The following is a 15739-nucleotide window of genomic DNA, read 5'->3' as shown; positions in this document are numbered from 1 at the left end:
CAAGATCATAAGTGGAAGGTCCCGGCAGAGAGAGCCAGCCCAGTGGAATCACCTTGTTCTTTCATATCTGTCTGACTCTGCAGGGCACCTGTCAATATAGACCCAAGGATCCTGAGCCCAGGAGAACCACCCCCAGTACAGGTTGGGGGCGCACCTTGCCATCCTCATCTCCAGGTGAAGTCCAGAGAATTTTTGCAGCATGTAAAGCCATTTGGCCCTCCTGGCACAGCCCTGGGCTCCTGTCCTCTGCTTTCCCATCAGGCCACCTGGCCAGACAGAGGAAGCCTGATGGACCCCAAAAAATGTGAGAAACTGAGGGGCAACACAGTGTAGGGCTCAAAAGTTTCACAGATGGTTCCCAGCCTGGGAGCAATGGCAGCAGAAATGGGGTTGGGGTGGGGGTGAGCTCTTATAGACAGGTCCAAATCCTGCCTCTCCTAGCACAGATTAGGGGTTATCTGATCTCCAGAAAATATCTCCATGTAGTTTTTTGGCAAGGCATGCCTTTGGGGTTTCAGCCACCCTCTAAAAAATAAGTCAGGGAGCCAGGCAGTAGTGCAGCGGGTTAAGCACAGGTGGCGCAAAGCGCAAGGACCAGTGTGAGGATCCCGGTTCGAGCCCCCAGCTCCCCACCTGCAGGGGAGTCGCTTCACAGGCGGTGAAGCAGGTCTGCAGGTGTCTATCTTTCTCTCCTCCTCTCTGTCTTCCCCTCCTCTCTCCATTTCTCTCTGTCCTGTCCAACAACAACGACATCAATAACCACTACAACAATAAAACAACAAGAACAACAAAAGGGAATAAATAAATAAATAAATATTTTTTAAAAAATAAGTCAAATCCTATCCCACACCCTACCACCACATCCTGTGGGATTGCACCTGCTCCTGACCTCTGGTCCCCAGAGGTAATGCACTTGAACTAAAGTCCCAGCCGAACATTCTCCCTTGGGCAACCAGGAAGAGATGTTGCACTCCCTGAGCTTATGGAGAGCTGCCAGGTTTGGGGGTCACCTTCCAGAAAGACTGTTCACAGTTTCCAGACCTGGTAGGTTAGGAGGTCAGAGTCTTGGACACACACACACACACACACACACACACTCCCAGCCCAGCCCCATGCTGCAGTTGTCTTCCTGGCTTGGGGCTGGTATGGAACGCATGTTACTGAGAGATGCCCAGCATCCTTAGGAGACAGCTTGGAGGTTCTGCCCCTGGGCCTTCAGAATCAGCCTGTCTGGGCTTCCTTCTCTGCTGCCTGCCACTTATGAGACCTGGGGCAAACTCCTTGATGCTGTGAAGCCTTCATTTCCTTACCAATAGAGTGGGAATGCCCAGCTGGTGCAAGAGTGCAGAAGAAACCGTGAGCTAAGGCAGGGGAAGCTCTGAGCTTACAGCCACAAGGCCAGTGTGTTGTGCAAGCCAGAACTGGGTGTGTAGGCCTGGCCAGGGATCAGTGTTGGTAATTATGTTCCCCAGGCTACCACCTGAAGGCCTTATGCCATGGTCTGCTGCTCCAGCTAAGGGGAACAGGCAATCACAGTTGGGGTCCCCCTATGCTCAGCAAATGCTTGTGTGAAGCAGAAGGGAGGCCAGGAAAAGCAAAGGAGAGAAAAGGAATCCACAGCAAATTCTCCTCTGTCCTCCCCTAGCTCCACAGCTCCTGAGGGAACCACGCTGCATAATACAATGGGATTTAATAAAATGCCTCTAACTCACAAAGTTTGTCTGCTGCCAGCTCCTTAATTAAATTGCCTAACACTGCTTTGCAATGGCAGCACAAACTCCTGTGTTTAAAGAGCACGATGTTGCTATGGCACCACCACCACCCCCCCGGGCCAGCAGGCTGTGGAGGAACATACAGATGAGGTGCAAGGCCAGCCAGTCCCAGCTATATCCTGCCCACTACATGCACACACACACACATATACATGCATGCACACACACACATATATGCATGCACACACACAAAACCGTGCATGCTGCAATAGTTGGACTCTGGCTTTCGTGGGGAGAATTTTATCCTTGCTAAGAATTCTGAGGCCTGTGGGCAGCTGCCCACATGGTTGTCATGGGTTCCAGGCACAACCATGGACACTTGGGCAATCAGAGGTCTCCCCAGACTCTCAGTCCTACTGTAAGCAGTATCCCCATGAGTTGGTGAGAATATGCATATGTTCTCCCATAAAAGGACAGAAGAAAGAGAAACTCATTTGTTGTGAGTATTCCTTTGGAGGCAGTCATTCTCAATCCTGGTTTTACTTTAAAGCCAGTTGTAATCACTCCCCCCACACACACACACTTGGACTATGAAAGATTTCACACATATAGTAAAAGTGAGGGACTCTAACCACAGTACCCACCACCTACCTTCTGCCACTTGTTTTCACTACATTTGCTTTACCACATCTCCATCTATCCATCCATCCATCCATCCATCATCAATCCACATCTTTTCTGGTGCATAGTAAAGCAGATGTCAGATATCAGTATGCTTCTCCCTGGACACTTCAGTATCAGTGACTATGGAGTTCTGTGTGTGTTTGTGTGTGTGTGTGTGTGTGTGTGTGTGTGTGTGTGTGTGTGTGTGTTTCTTTTAATAGCTGGGAAGATAGCATAATGGTTGTGCAAAAAGACTTTTATGCCCAAGGCACCAGAATTTCCAAATTTAATCCCCAGTACCACTATAAGCCAGAGCTTAGCAGTTCTCTAGTAATATATATATATATATATATATATATATATATATATATATATATATATATATATATATATATATATATATATATATATATGTAACATTATAATAATAAATTTTACATACAAAGAAAATCCTGGAGTTTTTTTTTTAAGTGCCATTCCTGCTGCATCCTATCTCCAGAGATGGATTCTGTTGGTCTGGAGTGGGAAGTGGGCTTTGGTAATATGGTTCTATGGTGTAGCCGGAGTTGAAAAACACAGATAAACAGAAGGCAGAGGGGTGTCACTTTTATTCCCTCTAAGCAAATCAGGCACTCCCCTGGCCATACCTTGAGTGCTGTCCCTCTGGGGGGGGGGGCACTCTTCTGATAGGTCAATGAGGGGGCGTATCTTGTGGTCTCACATGTACTCTCCAGTGCCAGAGTCCATAGGTGCCATTTCTTCACATATAACAGACAAATTTTCACAGTGATCAGTGCATTGCTAGTAACTAGGAGTGTGGTTGTGATTGGGGGAGATGGTGCCAGAAGTGGGTGTTCAAAGTGACAAATGGTGATGGCAGTGGATAAAAGGTCCTGGTGATGATCCCTGCTGAGAATGGTGGCAACCAGGGGTGAAACTAATGGAAGTGGCAGGGTGGGGACCACCGTGACATCCTGGTGGTAGATCTCAGGAAAGTATGTGAGAATGAGGTGCTGTTGGCTGTCTCAGTGAGCTACTCACATCACCCCTCCCTGTGAGGGTGGTGTGTAAAATGTAGTAGTGTTGCTTGTCATGTGACAGGAAATTCAACTCCCCTCCAACCCCTCCCCCTGCCCACCCTCATGCAAGGTGCAGCTCCTGCCAAAATTCAGAGACCAGCTGAGGACCTTCTCCCCACTGAGACTGTGAAGTGACCCAACAGTTATCAGCACTTCTAGCTCAGCTGCTCTGTTCCACAGTACTATAAAGACATGATTCCAGTATTAAGCACAAGTGGTTCATTAAAAACTTTATTTAATATGAACTGTTCTGGGAGCCAGCCGAACTTGCAGTGCCAGCCATCTCATGATCTATAGAGACTTTATTTGTTGCCTCTGTGATTGCTTGTACCTTTTATGCCAGGGACACTCCATGTGGACAAAGAAAAAGAACTCTAGTGCCCTGGTCCTGGCAGCAGGGAGCAGAGGGGAGCAAAACCCAGAACTTGTCTGATCTCTCTCCATGGTGCTGAACTGCACTGGGGCACTGAGCTGCAGAGGGATGATGAAAACAAGGTTGGGGCTGCTTAGACATATGGTTTTTCATATATATATATATACATATATATATATATATATATATATATATATATATATATATATATATAGAGAGAGAGAGAGAGAGAGAGAGAGAGAGAGAGAGAGAGGGAGGGAGGGAGGAGAGAGAGAGAGAGAGAGAGAGAGGAGGATGGTGGTGCTGGCAGAGAGAGCCAGCCCGGTGGGATCAGCTTGTTCTTTAGAACAGCCCTGGCCATCTGACTAACAACTTCTGAGTCTTTCCTCACATCTCCACCAGCAGTGAGTGGAGTTAATTTTTATGTGACTCTTACAGCTTGTAATACATATTTCACATTTGTGTTTTCATTTGTGCCACCTCTCTGAGCCCATTTTTCAGAAGATAAAACTGAGGTACACAGAGGTTAATCATCATGGGAAGCCTGTACAACAGGCAGCAGAGTAGAAGACAGGAGGCAGAATCTCCCTTTTCATTTCCTAGCACTGTTGTGTAGTTGTCACAGTACAGACTGGGTGACTTATAGCAATAGAGATGTACAGTTCTAGGGACTAGAAGTTTGAAATCCAGGTGTCATCAAGGTCATGTTCTCTCTGAAACTGGGGGGGAGAGCCTTCTTTTGACCCTTCCTAGATCATGATGTTAGCCACCATCATGGTCTTTGGTTCCTTGACATGAAGCTGCTGAACTCCAATCTGTCTCCATCATCAAATGGAATTCTCACTGAGTCACTGTGTCAGTGACAAATCTGCATCTTATTATCAGAGCATGAGTCATTGAGCTGAGCCCACCCCAATCTAGCATAGCCTCCTCTTAACCTGAGCATCTGCAAAGACTCTTTCCACAAATTCAGGTTGCATCCACAGGCACAAAAGACTTCAGTACATATTTTGGGTAGGAAGACCAGTGCCTGACCCACTAACCCTTCACAGCATGTTGCTTGACTCCTCTATCCCCCGTCAACTCCCAAGAACAAGGTTCCCCCCACTCCTGCAATGCAGAAAGTGGGGCTGGATGGGAGAACTTCCCATTTCAGACACTCCTCAAATTATTACAAGTAAGAAAACAGCATCATGAAATATAGGTGAGCATTCTATCTTTTTTTAATATTCCCAGACAGTAAGAGTGATTATGGCTGGTTCTTAATTAGTTTAATTTTGAGACTTCTAAATATTGATTTAACCTATACTCCTTTGTACTTGCTGCAGTCGCTGAATTATGCCTGTTATTGATCAGAGATGGAGCCTTTTCGTCTACTGCTGGTCATGCTGGAGTGTGAGGGAGGCGAGGGCAGGCCTGAAGGAGAGGGGGCCTCTGCTGGATGGGGAAGGGTCTTGGCCTGAAGAAAGACTGGTCAGCATAGGCCAGGGGACAGTTGCTTTCCTTTGGATTGACCCAGGCCTAGGTGAGTTTGAATAATAAGTCCCCATTCTACTCAGCTCAGGAAAGGCTGGGTCAGTGGAGATTAAATAAAGGCTCAGGCATTAGAGCAAACTTTGACACCATCCACAACTTAGCTCTTCTGGCTGAACATTCTCTCAGGTCTGGAAGATTCAGCTAGTTTCAGAGTGTCATCTTGAATAATCTGTGTAATCACTCGTGTGAGACTCCTTGCCCAAGGCTGGTGTACAGTCAGCCCTCAGTCTATCTACCATTGTTATCAGTGCCTTTCTGCTAGCAAAATATAGATTTGGAAGTATATCTTCTAGCTCCTGCTCCATTACTTGTTTGTGTCTGACCTCAGGCAAGGTATTTCATACTTTAAATATATATATATATATATATATATTTAAATATATATATATATATGTTTGTTGGATATAGACAGAGATTAATTGAGGGGGGAGGCAGAGAAGGAGAGAAACATGTGCAGCACTGCCTCATCACTCATGAAGATTTCCCCCTAGAATTAGAACTTAGGTCCTTGTGTCTGGTAACTTGTACACTCAACCAGGTATACCACCACCTGGCCCCTAAAGATTGAGTAGCTCAAGTAGGATCATTCATTTAGTAAGTTATCTAAGAACAATTCTCCTTCTCTTTCTCCTTTTTTCTTCTTCCCAGAGCACTGCTCATCTCTGGTTCATGGTGGAGTGGGGGATTGAACCTGGGACCTGGGAGACTCAAGCATGAGGTTCTGCTTGCATAAACATTATGCTCTCTCCTCCCACCTTTCCATTCAGAGGAGTTTGTGGCACCTATGACTTTGCAAGGCTATTGTGAGAACTTAGGATCAAGTGTGTGGAAAGGTTTACATTACAAGCTACACCCAGTCCTGCTAAGTTTTTGTTATGGATGACGATAGTAGTTGCTGCTTTAGATGTTCCCTTTGGCCACTCTGTGCCTGTAGTGTCACATCCAGGGGCCACTCTGGCTCCAGACTGCTGCTGGATCCCTTCTTAGAATTCATTTCTTCTGTCTTCACTGGCACATCTTCACTCTGATGTCCCCAGTATATAAAGAACACCATCCACTCACCATCTGTGCTTCCATTGACCCACTGCTTCTGGCTAAATACCCCTGTTTGTTCTTTTTCAACAGCTTCATCGAAGCACCATTTACATGCCACCAAACTGACCCATTTTTTGTGGATAGTTCAGTGACTCTGGGAAATCTCCAATGCCCAACTCCACTCAGGAGTCAAATTCTGCTCAGACTTCTAGGCTATTCCCTAGTGACATTTGGGGAATATTGTGATAGCTTTTATTATATTTTGAGAGTGGGTTTTACTTATTTGTTTGTTTTTGTGTCTCCTCTTCTGCCCTCCCTATAACCTAGTGTCCCCATCCCCAGACCTTCCAGCATGGAGTTGAGGCTCTGTGGATGCTCATCAGGTAGAGAGAGGAGTACCCTGAGAGCAGGACCAAGCAGGTGAGGGGGTCTGGAATTCTGGGGTCTTCTCTGTAAGGATGACAAATGAGAAACTGCTCACACACGTGGCTCTGAGTGAGTGTTAACAACTGTCACCTTCCTTGGTTTATAGAATTCTGGTCCCACTTGGAGGGGCCTTGGAGATGATCTAGCCCAGTGAGTCTCAAGGATGAAGTTCATCAAAATCACCAGAGGGTGGGTAGGGTGGTTTGTCTCCCATGGCTTCTAGGCCCCACTCTGTGAGTTCTAGATCCCTGGAGCCTGGGCTGGGCCTGGGATCTGCATTCCTAGTGCCCAGTGATGCCGAGACTGCTGGCCTGAAGACTTAGGTGTTTGGCCTGCTGTTCCATCTCTATCCCCTGGCTCCACAAGGCCTAGAGAAGTGAAGGCTAAAGCCTGAGATCTGTCCCCAAATTGGAACTAGCACACAGATCCAGCTGTGGCCCTTGTCATGCAGTTGACACTATCCATTCTTTCCAAGCAGAGATGCAGGTTACAGTGGGACCTGAAAGGAAGCCTGGGGAAGGAGGCCCCAATGCCAAAGACCTACCTTTATTCCATGGAGGCCTTGGCTCAGTTCAGCTCAGCGCCCCTCTGCTCAGTCCCTGTTCAGCAGCAGCTTAGCTCCCCTTGTCTGGGCTCCTCGGCTCCCTCTCAGGTTAGCTTCCTCAGATCAACTCTTCCTGGCATCTGCTCTCCCAGGTGGCTCCCTTGGGCTACAGCTGCAGGGGCTTCTTAGCAGCTCTGCATCTGGGCAGCTGCTCTTCAGGTCAGCTTCCGGGGCCACAGCAGCAACTATTCCCTGGGCCAGTGTCCCTCTCAACATCCTCTCTAAAGTCCCCCCAAAGTCCTCTAGCCTCTAGAGTCCACCAAGATCCCCTAAAGCCCCCAGAGGCTTTTTCCCACCCCTTTTTATATGTGGGGTGAATCAAAGTGGCAAGGAACCAGCAGCTACTTTTGCAAGGTTACAAGAGGGAGATACAGACATGTGCAGTAGTAGGTAGGGCCTGAGGCCACAGATATATTTCCCGCCTGCTTATCCGCCCAGGCACCTGCTCTCCCAGGCAGGAGAGCCTGATGGTCTGGGCATGAAGGTCTAGCTGAGTTCATTTTCCCTTCAGTCCTCTAGCAGCTCCTGTGTGCCCCTCTGGCTTTAAGACGGGAAGGTGAGGTAGAGCTACTGAGGAGTGTTCTCCCCAGGCGTGGCTTACCCCCAAGCAGGGGCAGCTGAGGGAAAGGCCAGAGGCACTGGGGAAAGAGGGGGTCAGAGCTAGGGAAGGGCTACAGGAGGGGGGAACAAGTGGAGCCATGGCCAGGCCAGGCCTCTGGGAAAACTAAGGGTGGCTAGGCCATTCTCACTGCAGTTAGAGAAGGAAAAAAACAGCAGGGCCTCAGCTGCAGCCATTTATTTTGTGGGCCTGCCTGAGACAGCTGACAGAGGGAGAAGGCAGGAGCCCCAGCGCCAGGACCAAGGCTCCTTCCACCGCGTGATTTATCTCCGAGCCTCATCTGGCAAACCTGCTGATGAAACAACTCTCCTTTTCTCTCCACCTCATCAATTTTCATTCTGATTTCATTTTCCTTTTCCATTAGCAAAGGTTTGGTCTTTCTCCTTGTTGAACTTGCCTGCTCCCCACTCCCTCTGCCTTCCTTTCTCCTCCACCTCCTAAGCCCTAAGTCTTACCCCACCCTACACCCAACATGCTCTGGGGTCCCTTTCTCTGCACCAAAAACACTGTGGAGTGAGACTCAAGCTTCCTCCTCACTCCAGTTAGCCTCAAGTAGGACAAAGAGGGACACCTACTGGTGCTTCCTTCTCTGTTAGTTCTGGGACCACAAAGCCCCAGAGCAACTCATCACCTGAGAGAGGAGGTGAGCATTATCTGGGGTGTGGGTTCCTTCCTGGAGGCTGGGGAAGGAGCAAGGGACTGACAGGGAGAGTGTGAACTAGGCTTCAGAGGTGGCAAGGAATTTCTGAAATGCACAAATGAGGAAAGGGAGCTTGTAGGCAAGGCCCCGGCATGTGCAAAGGCACTGGAGCAGACAAAGTATTGTCACACCTCCCTGAAATTATCTCACTCTTCCTCCTTCTCTCACTACTTCTCAGGGATCCACTCTCTGAATGGGTGTCCCGGGACCCCTGGCTGCAGGAGGAAACCTTTTAATAATGCTACATGGGGAGGCTGGGTGGTGGCACACCCAGTAGAGTGCACATATTAACGTGCACAAGGCCCCAGATTCAAGCCTCTAGTGCCATGCCCCAATGGCAGGGAGAAAACATCAGTGAAGCAGTGCTGTAGGTGTCTCTCCCTTCCTATCTCCCCTTTCCTTATCACTGTCTCTCTATCTCTTGGACTGGTCAGAACCTGGCATCATGATGGAGGGTGGCATCAACCTGGTGCATGAAACCAGAGAGAAAGGATTGTGCCCCTACATACATACACATACTCCTAATTAAATAACAAGATGGTTTGGTAAGATAGCTCACTTAGGGCACTGCTTTGCCATGCACATGGCCCAGATTCAAGCCTGGTCCCCACTACAATAAAGGCAACTTCGGTGCTATGGCCTCTCACTATCCCCCTCCCTCCTTCCTTCCCTCTCTGCCTCATGTGGAATGCTCTCTCATCTGTGAAATGTAAACTAATTCTTAAGACACACTTGCCCCATGAGGTTGTTGGGAGGACAGGCATGAGGTATATAAAGTGGCAGCAAATGGACGTGGGATCCCAGCACAGAGCTGGCCCTCAGGGACACCAAATCTTTCCTCTAAATCCTGAATTCAAGTAATATTTCCTGCTTCATTTATTTTATAAGAGAGACACCAGAGCACCACCCTGGCATATTTGGTGCTGGGGATGGAACCTGGTTCCTTGGGCAAGCAAGTCCTGGGCTTCACTGTTGGGCCCCCTCCCTAGTGGGTCCCCCACCTTGCTTTGGGTCTCCCTTTCAGTGCATCAGCTAGAGCTGAAAGGGCTCACCGGGAGTGATACTTAGTGGAGTACTGGCTGCTAAGCTTTATAACTGCAACTCATATGCAAAAGTAAATAAATAGAAGTATGATTTGACTGTGTGTGTGTGTGTGTGTGTGTGTGTGTGTGTGTGTGTAACAGAAGGGAAACGCTTCTCAAAACAGTGCCTCATCTAGCTGCGTTAGTGCACTTTGCTGATTTCTATTTCATCGATGAATGCAGAGTGTGACCCACTTGAAAATCTTGGTGGCCAACTGAGTAAGTTGCAATTCACAGTTCTGCTGTAGTTAGAACATCCCCCAGCCCTGCAGGGTGAATCTGCACAGAACTAGGACTTACATATGGGGACAATAGTGTCCTGTCCTAACCCCGGAGCTAGGGGCAGACAGACAGACACAGCACCACCACCGCAATGACAGTGGAGGACAATAACAATAAAGGCCTCCCAGGAGGTCTGTGCGTAGTGTCTCAGGGTCAGAACTGGGAGTGAGCACCCTTCTCAGAGCAAATCAGGAGAAGCTACACAGAGGAGGTGGCATTTGGGAGGTTTGGGAGGCTGAAGAAGAGTTTGATAGTTGCGCCTGAGAAAGGGCTTTTAACAGGCAGAATGAGAGGGCCAACATGTGAAAGGAAAAACCAAGTCTCTTCGGAACATGGAGCCCCTGAGATGACAGTCTCCGCAGGAGGAGGAGAGAGATCTGGTGGGGAGGTGGGGGTGTGAGAGGGGGTGGAAATCAGGGGCTGTGACCTAGCCCATTTGGTCAGGTGTGTACTTTTCCATGTGTGGGTTGTAGTCCTGGCACCACATGGAAGTACCACAAAACCGGGAGAAGCTCTGATACTATAGTGGCGCTCTCTCTCTCCCTCTCTCCCTCTTTCTCTCTCTCTCTCTCTCTCTTTATCTCACTGTCTCTGACTCTCTGTCTGTCTGAAAAAGTCAGCAGAGAGCAGTGAAGAAGCCCTAGCAATGACAGAAAGGGAGAGAGAGAGAGAACCAGAGCATCACTCTGGCATAATTGATGCTGGGGTCTCTTTCCTGCAAGTCCAGCAATCTGCCCACTGCACCACCTCCCAGAGCCAGAAATCTGTATATCTTGGTGTAGGTTTTACTGTATCCACAGCTGCAGATATTCACCAAGCTGTACCTTTGGGATTAGTGTCATGTGTGCACAACCTGCTCCACCATCATAGAGTGAAAAGGCTGATCATAAAGCAAGGGAGGAGGTGGGGATGAGCAGTTGGAATGAAAGGCAGGTGATGAAGGAACTTGAAGACATGGGGTGTCCCTGATCCCCCGGCCCATGAGGAGGGCTCAGCTCCTATCCCACACATGCAGGGGAGCTGGGATTACCTGCTGGGTCCATGGTCACAGCCTGTAGCAGAGTCAGGATCTCCTCTGAGTTTAACCCCTCCCCACCCCAGTACAAGTTATTTATGGAATAAATAACTCAAGGAGAGCGGATAAACACTGAGGTCTCCTCCTGCTCCCAGTCCTGGTTGTCTGTGATTAGAGGAGGGTTGGGGGTGAGGGGCTGGGCTGGAGCTGCAGCAGCTCAAGGCAGGTGCCCTCCCTCCGCCTCCCCCACCCAGCGCTTATCTGCTGGCAGGAAGGCTGGAATTTATCAACGCTCCACTCAGTTATGCCACTCATCTGTCTTCAGGCTCAGTGGAGACCTGGTACTGGAGCAGTGAAGGCTAGGCAATTGATCACCATAGCACTGCTCTCCCCAGACCTCCTGCTCTGGGATGGGTGGAGGCCACCAGGATGGGGAGACTGGTGAGAGGCTGCTCTGGGTCCCAGCTGGGGAAGGAACAGCTTGGGTTCCTGACAACAGCATCTCCACAACTTTTTCCTTAAAGTTTTGCCAAGGGTTAAGCACAAATTATAAATGGATCTGTTCCACACTTTCTGCTAAATTCAGAGCAGCTGCCTGAAGGAGATGGCTTACAGAGTCAGCCCTTTCAAGATAAAACAACCCTGGAGTGAGCAGCTCTGCTTCCTGACTTGGCTCCTCACTCCCTATCACCAAAGCCTATGGAGAGCAGCCCTTCTAGAGCAGTCCCTAGCCCAGCTCCCAACCCCTCCAGCAGATAAACCATTAGGCCTCCAGGCTCCTGGGCCAGGCACACACACCCAAGGACAGTCCCCTTCCCCATGTTAACCCACAGAGAGAGTCATTCTCACCAGGAGTGCAGGAATGATGTTGGAGCAGTTGCCCCAGACCAGTTATGCACTTGGGAGGCAAGCAGTGAACCTGAACTTTGGCTAGGCACGTGGATCAGGCCATAGATTCAGAGACATGGGTTAAAATCCTGGTCCCACTAGACAGAAGCCTTGCCACCTCTGACAAGTCACTTAACCTCCCACCATTACCTCCCCTGCAAAATGAGGCTTAGATCATTCCTCCTCTGCCCACACTCAGGGTTGAGAAGAGGGTGGCTCATCACTCCCCAGGGCCCATGGCACACTCCACCCCACACTTGGGGGCTGAGGGCACAAAGCAGGCATGTGAGATATGGCCCCTGCCTATGGGAGCAGGAAACCCTCTTGGGGGGAGCTGTGCATGTGACAGCCTGAACTCTCACTCACCCCAGAGATTGTAGATAAAAGGCAATTAGCTTTCCCAGCAACTGCTGCAGAGATGGCTCATCAGCAGGCACAAGTGGGCCGTGTACAAGATAGCCTTAAGCGGCAGTGGCAAGTGAGTGGGCAACTCCAGGCCTGTCCTGAAAGGTGCTACATCTAGACAGCAAAGGAAGCTGGTCTGGGCCCTACTGAGCCTGGAAGCTGAGAGCAGAGTTGCACCTCTCTCTCTCTCTCTCTCCCTGAATGCCAAGCCCCAGCCTGGGGACCAAGCGAGGAGCTACAGCTATGCCCACCTAGCTGGCCCAACCAGAGGCCTGAGGAAGAGGCTGTGGCCTAAGGTGGAGTGGAAGGCAGTTTCTGGAGGCTTCTGGTTAATATTGAACTGGTTCCTCCACTCCTGCAGTGGGGGGTGTTGAGTTTCTGTAGATGACGATCCTAGAAAAGAAGAGATAATGCCTGGGATGCAGGCAGGGACTGCTGGGGACCTAGCTGAGCCCCCTCACCACCCACTCCAGCCTTCTGTTGGTGGGCGGGAGGGGGGTGTCTCCTGAGGTTTTGTTTATTGTTTATTAATGGGACATGAGAGAGAGAGAGAGAGATCAGTATCACTATGGCACCTGTGATGCCCGGGATGGAACTCAGGTTCCTGAGACCTTATGGTTCCCCTCCCAGGCCTCCTCATGTTTTGCATTTTGTACCCTGCCTGGGTTGTGCTCTTCTCTTTTTTTCATTCATTTTTTAAATTTCTTTCTTTGAGATTTTTCTATTTAATTATTTAAAATATTTTGTTTATTTGTTATTAGACAGAGAGAAATTGAGAGGGGAGGGAAGATAGAGAGGGAGAGAAAGGAGAGACACCTGTAGCACTGTTCCACTGCTTGTGAAGCTTGCCCCCTGCAGGTGGAAACCAAGGGTTTGAACCCTGATCCTTGCCCATGGCAACATGTACACTCAGCCAGGTGTACCACCACTTGGTCCCTCTATTTAGTTATTTTATAAGAAAAAGTGCAAGAGACCAGAACACTGCCCCATCATATACAGTACTGGGAGTGGAGCCATGGCCTCATGAATGGTGGTCCTATGCTCACGCTCCCCTACCAATTCCAGGGCGGCACTCTGGAAAGGTGTGCCTGTGTAATCAATTCTACCCCCTCAGAATATTCTGGCTTCTCAGCCCACTGGGGCCACACTGGGACCACAGCAAATGAGTTTCATAGGGCCTTTGTCAAGCTGGGATCCTACTCCCCTCCCCAGTGAGAAGGCCTGACTCTCAGCTCCCTTCCTCTTGGTGACTCCAGTAATACCCAGAAGGGCTGTGATCAGAGAATGCATCAGCCTGTCCCTGGGCTCCTGGTAGATGTTTCTCCATAAGATTTCTCCATGGTGGACAAGAGGCAGGAGGCAGGGCTGCAGGGTGGAGGGAGAGTGGCAGGATCCAGCTTGTCCCTGCTTTTCATCCCCACCTGGCTCTGTCACTGGCTTGGATGGCTCCCCTGTGCACATGTACACAGGCAGGTGTGTGTGTGTGTGTGTGTGTGTGTGTGTGTGTGTGTGTGTGTGTGCGCACACGCACGCGTATGCATGTTTGATGTGTCAGTGCACAAACAAATATACACCAAATCTCTGTGCATTTGAAGTCACCATTGTTTTTCCCACCTTCAGAAATAACTGGAGAGAAGGTGGGCATCAGGCAGGCTGAGCCCTCCAACCCTTGCTCTGGGAAGGGTGGCTCCCCTTCCCACCCTGGCACCCGCGAAGGCAGGGTGGCAACCCTCTGGACAGCTGAGAATCACCTGCCTAGTAAGTGGGAGGGGACACAATGCCCAGCTTGCCACAGCCCCCTAGTGAGAAACTATCACCTCTGGGGCAAGACTGGTGACAACTGACATACCCCAGAGAGCCCAGGAGAGATCTGGGACATGGAAAAGTATGGGGGAAAGGGTTGGCCAAGACTGAGGTGGGCTGCTGGTTCCTACCACCTCCCGGGCTTTGAACCAAGTTTTTTAGCTCCTGCTCATCTCCTGGACGTGGCTGAGGATTAAATCACAAGGCAGAGTCTCTGAAGGGTCCTATTCCATCCTGGGTTTGTTCAAGTTGTGCCTCTGCTGGAAGCCACCCACTTCAGACCTCCACACCACCTTTCTTTTTTAAAATATATATTTATTTATTTATTTTCCTTTTTGTTGCCCTTGTTTTTTATTGTTGTGGTTATTACTGTTGCTGTTATTGATGTCATCATTGTTAGATAGGACAGAGAGAAATGGAGAGAGGAGGGGAAGGCAGAGAGGGGGAGATAAAGATAGACACCTGCAGACCTGCTTCACCGCCTGTGAAGGGACACCTCTGTAGATGGGGAGCCGGGGGCTTGAACCGCGATTCTTCCACCAGTCCTTGCACTTCATGCCACCTGCACTTAACCTGCTGCACTACCGCCTGACTCCCCACACCACCTTTCTATACCAATTCTAGTCCAAGGTTGGACTTGCCTCTGGGGTGTGGGGTCTGGGACAGAATCTAAACAGTTACCCGTGCCCAGGCGGAAGGAAGCTGCAGTGACCTGGATTCTAGACCAAAGTCCAGGCCTCCAGGAAGGAGTCTGGCTGCTGCCAAGACAGAACCGTGCTGGAAATGCTGGGCCTCCCCTGTGCTGCAAGCTCAGCACTGAGCCTGCCAGCTTCCCCCCTAGGGACAGTCCCACATGGTGTGGGCAAGCCTGTGACAAGATGAGGCACAGGACACCCAGAGCATAAAGCAGGGGGCCCTTGGGCAGACAGGGCTGGGAAGTTTGGGGAGATACTTTCTGGAGTAGGTGACTGACCTTCAGTTGAATCTTGAAGAATGTATAAGAGTTACAGGAAAATAATGGGGAAGAAGCTTGAGGAGGGGCATGCCAGGGTACTTCCACCCCCCAAAGGGTTATGCACTGGGAATAGGTAGGGTGGCAGCCAAAGAAACCAGGAGGCATGGCCAAGGCATAAGGGCTCCTTTGAGTGGGACTTCGAGGTCAGGCTCCCTCATCCAGGCAGCTTACCAGGATTCAGGGAAAGGAAACCCTTGCCTCCAGGAGGGGAAGTAGCAAAACCACAGCCACACCCCGCCCTGGGCAAACCTAAGCAGACCTATGTGGATGTAGGGTCCAACTCCACTGCCTTTGAATTAGAGTCCTGGGAGCCCACTCTGGCCTGAGATACCACACTCATGCACACCATGACCCCCCAAGCCATGTAGGGGTGTCTGGAAATGATCACTTGATTTTCTCCCTTCCTCAATGAGCCCAGGGAGGAGCACATCATTCTGTGGCCCAGGAGGACTCTAGGGACCACCGGGTGGTGGTGCACATTGTTGAGACACATGTCACCATG

At 49.8% G+C, this 15739-nt stretch overlaps 1 protein-coding gene across 4 annotated transcripts in view; it reads left to right on the top strand.

Annotated features, from left to right (window-relative positions):
* The window catches only part of LRRN2 (leucine rich repeat neuronal 2), an 85943-nt gene that overhangs the window by 48211 nt on the left and 21993 nt on the right, over positions 1–15739 (top strand). Inside the window, exon 2 of one of the 4 annotated variants that reach the window (XM_060178665.1) lies at positions 14040–14177. The exons of 2 other annotated variants lie outside the window; for them this stretch is intronic. The gene's annotated coding sequence lies outside the window, so the exon portion shown is untranslated. Of the gene's footprint in view, positions 1–6725; positions 6819–14039; positions 14178–15739 lie in introns of all 4 variants that reach the window. One more of the 4 variants, XM_060178666.1, reaches the window with a different exon arrangement.

This window comes from Erinaceus europaeus, chromosome 19 (genome assembly GCF_950295315.1).
Source record: "Erinaceus europaeus chromosome 19, mEriEur2.1, whole genome shotgun sequence".
In the NCBI taxonomy this organism is placed as follows: domain Eukaryota; kingdom Metazoa; phylum Chordata; class Mammalia; order Eulipotyphla; family Erinaceidae; genus Erinaceus; species Erinaceus europaeus.
The sequence above is the reverse complement of the archived record's forward strand: the minus strand, read 5'-3'. Positions and strand labels throughout refer to the sequence as shown.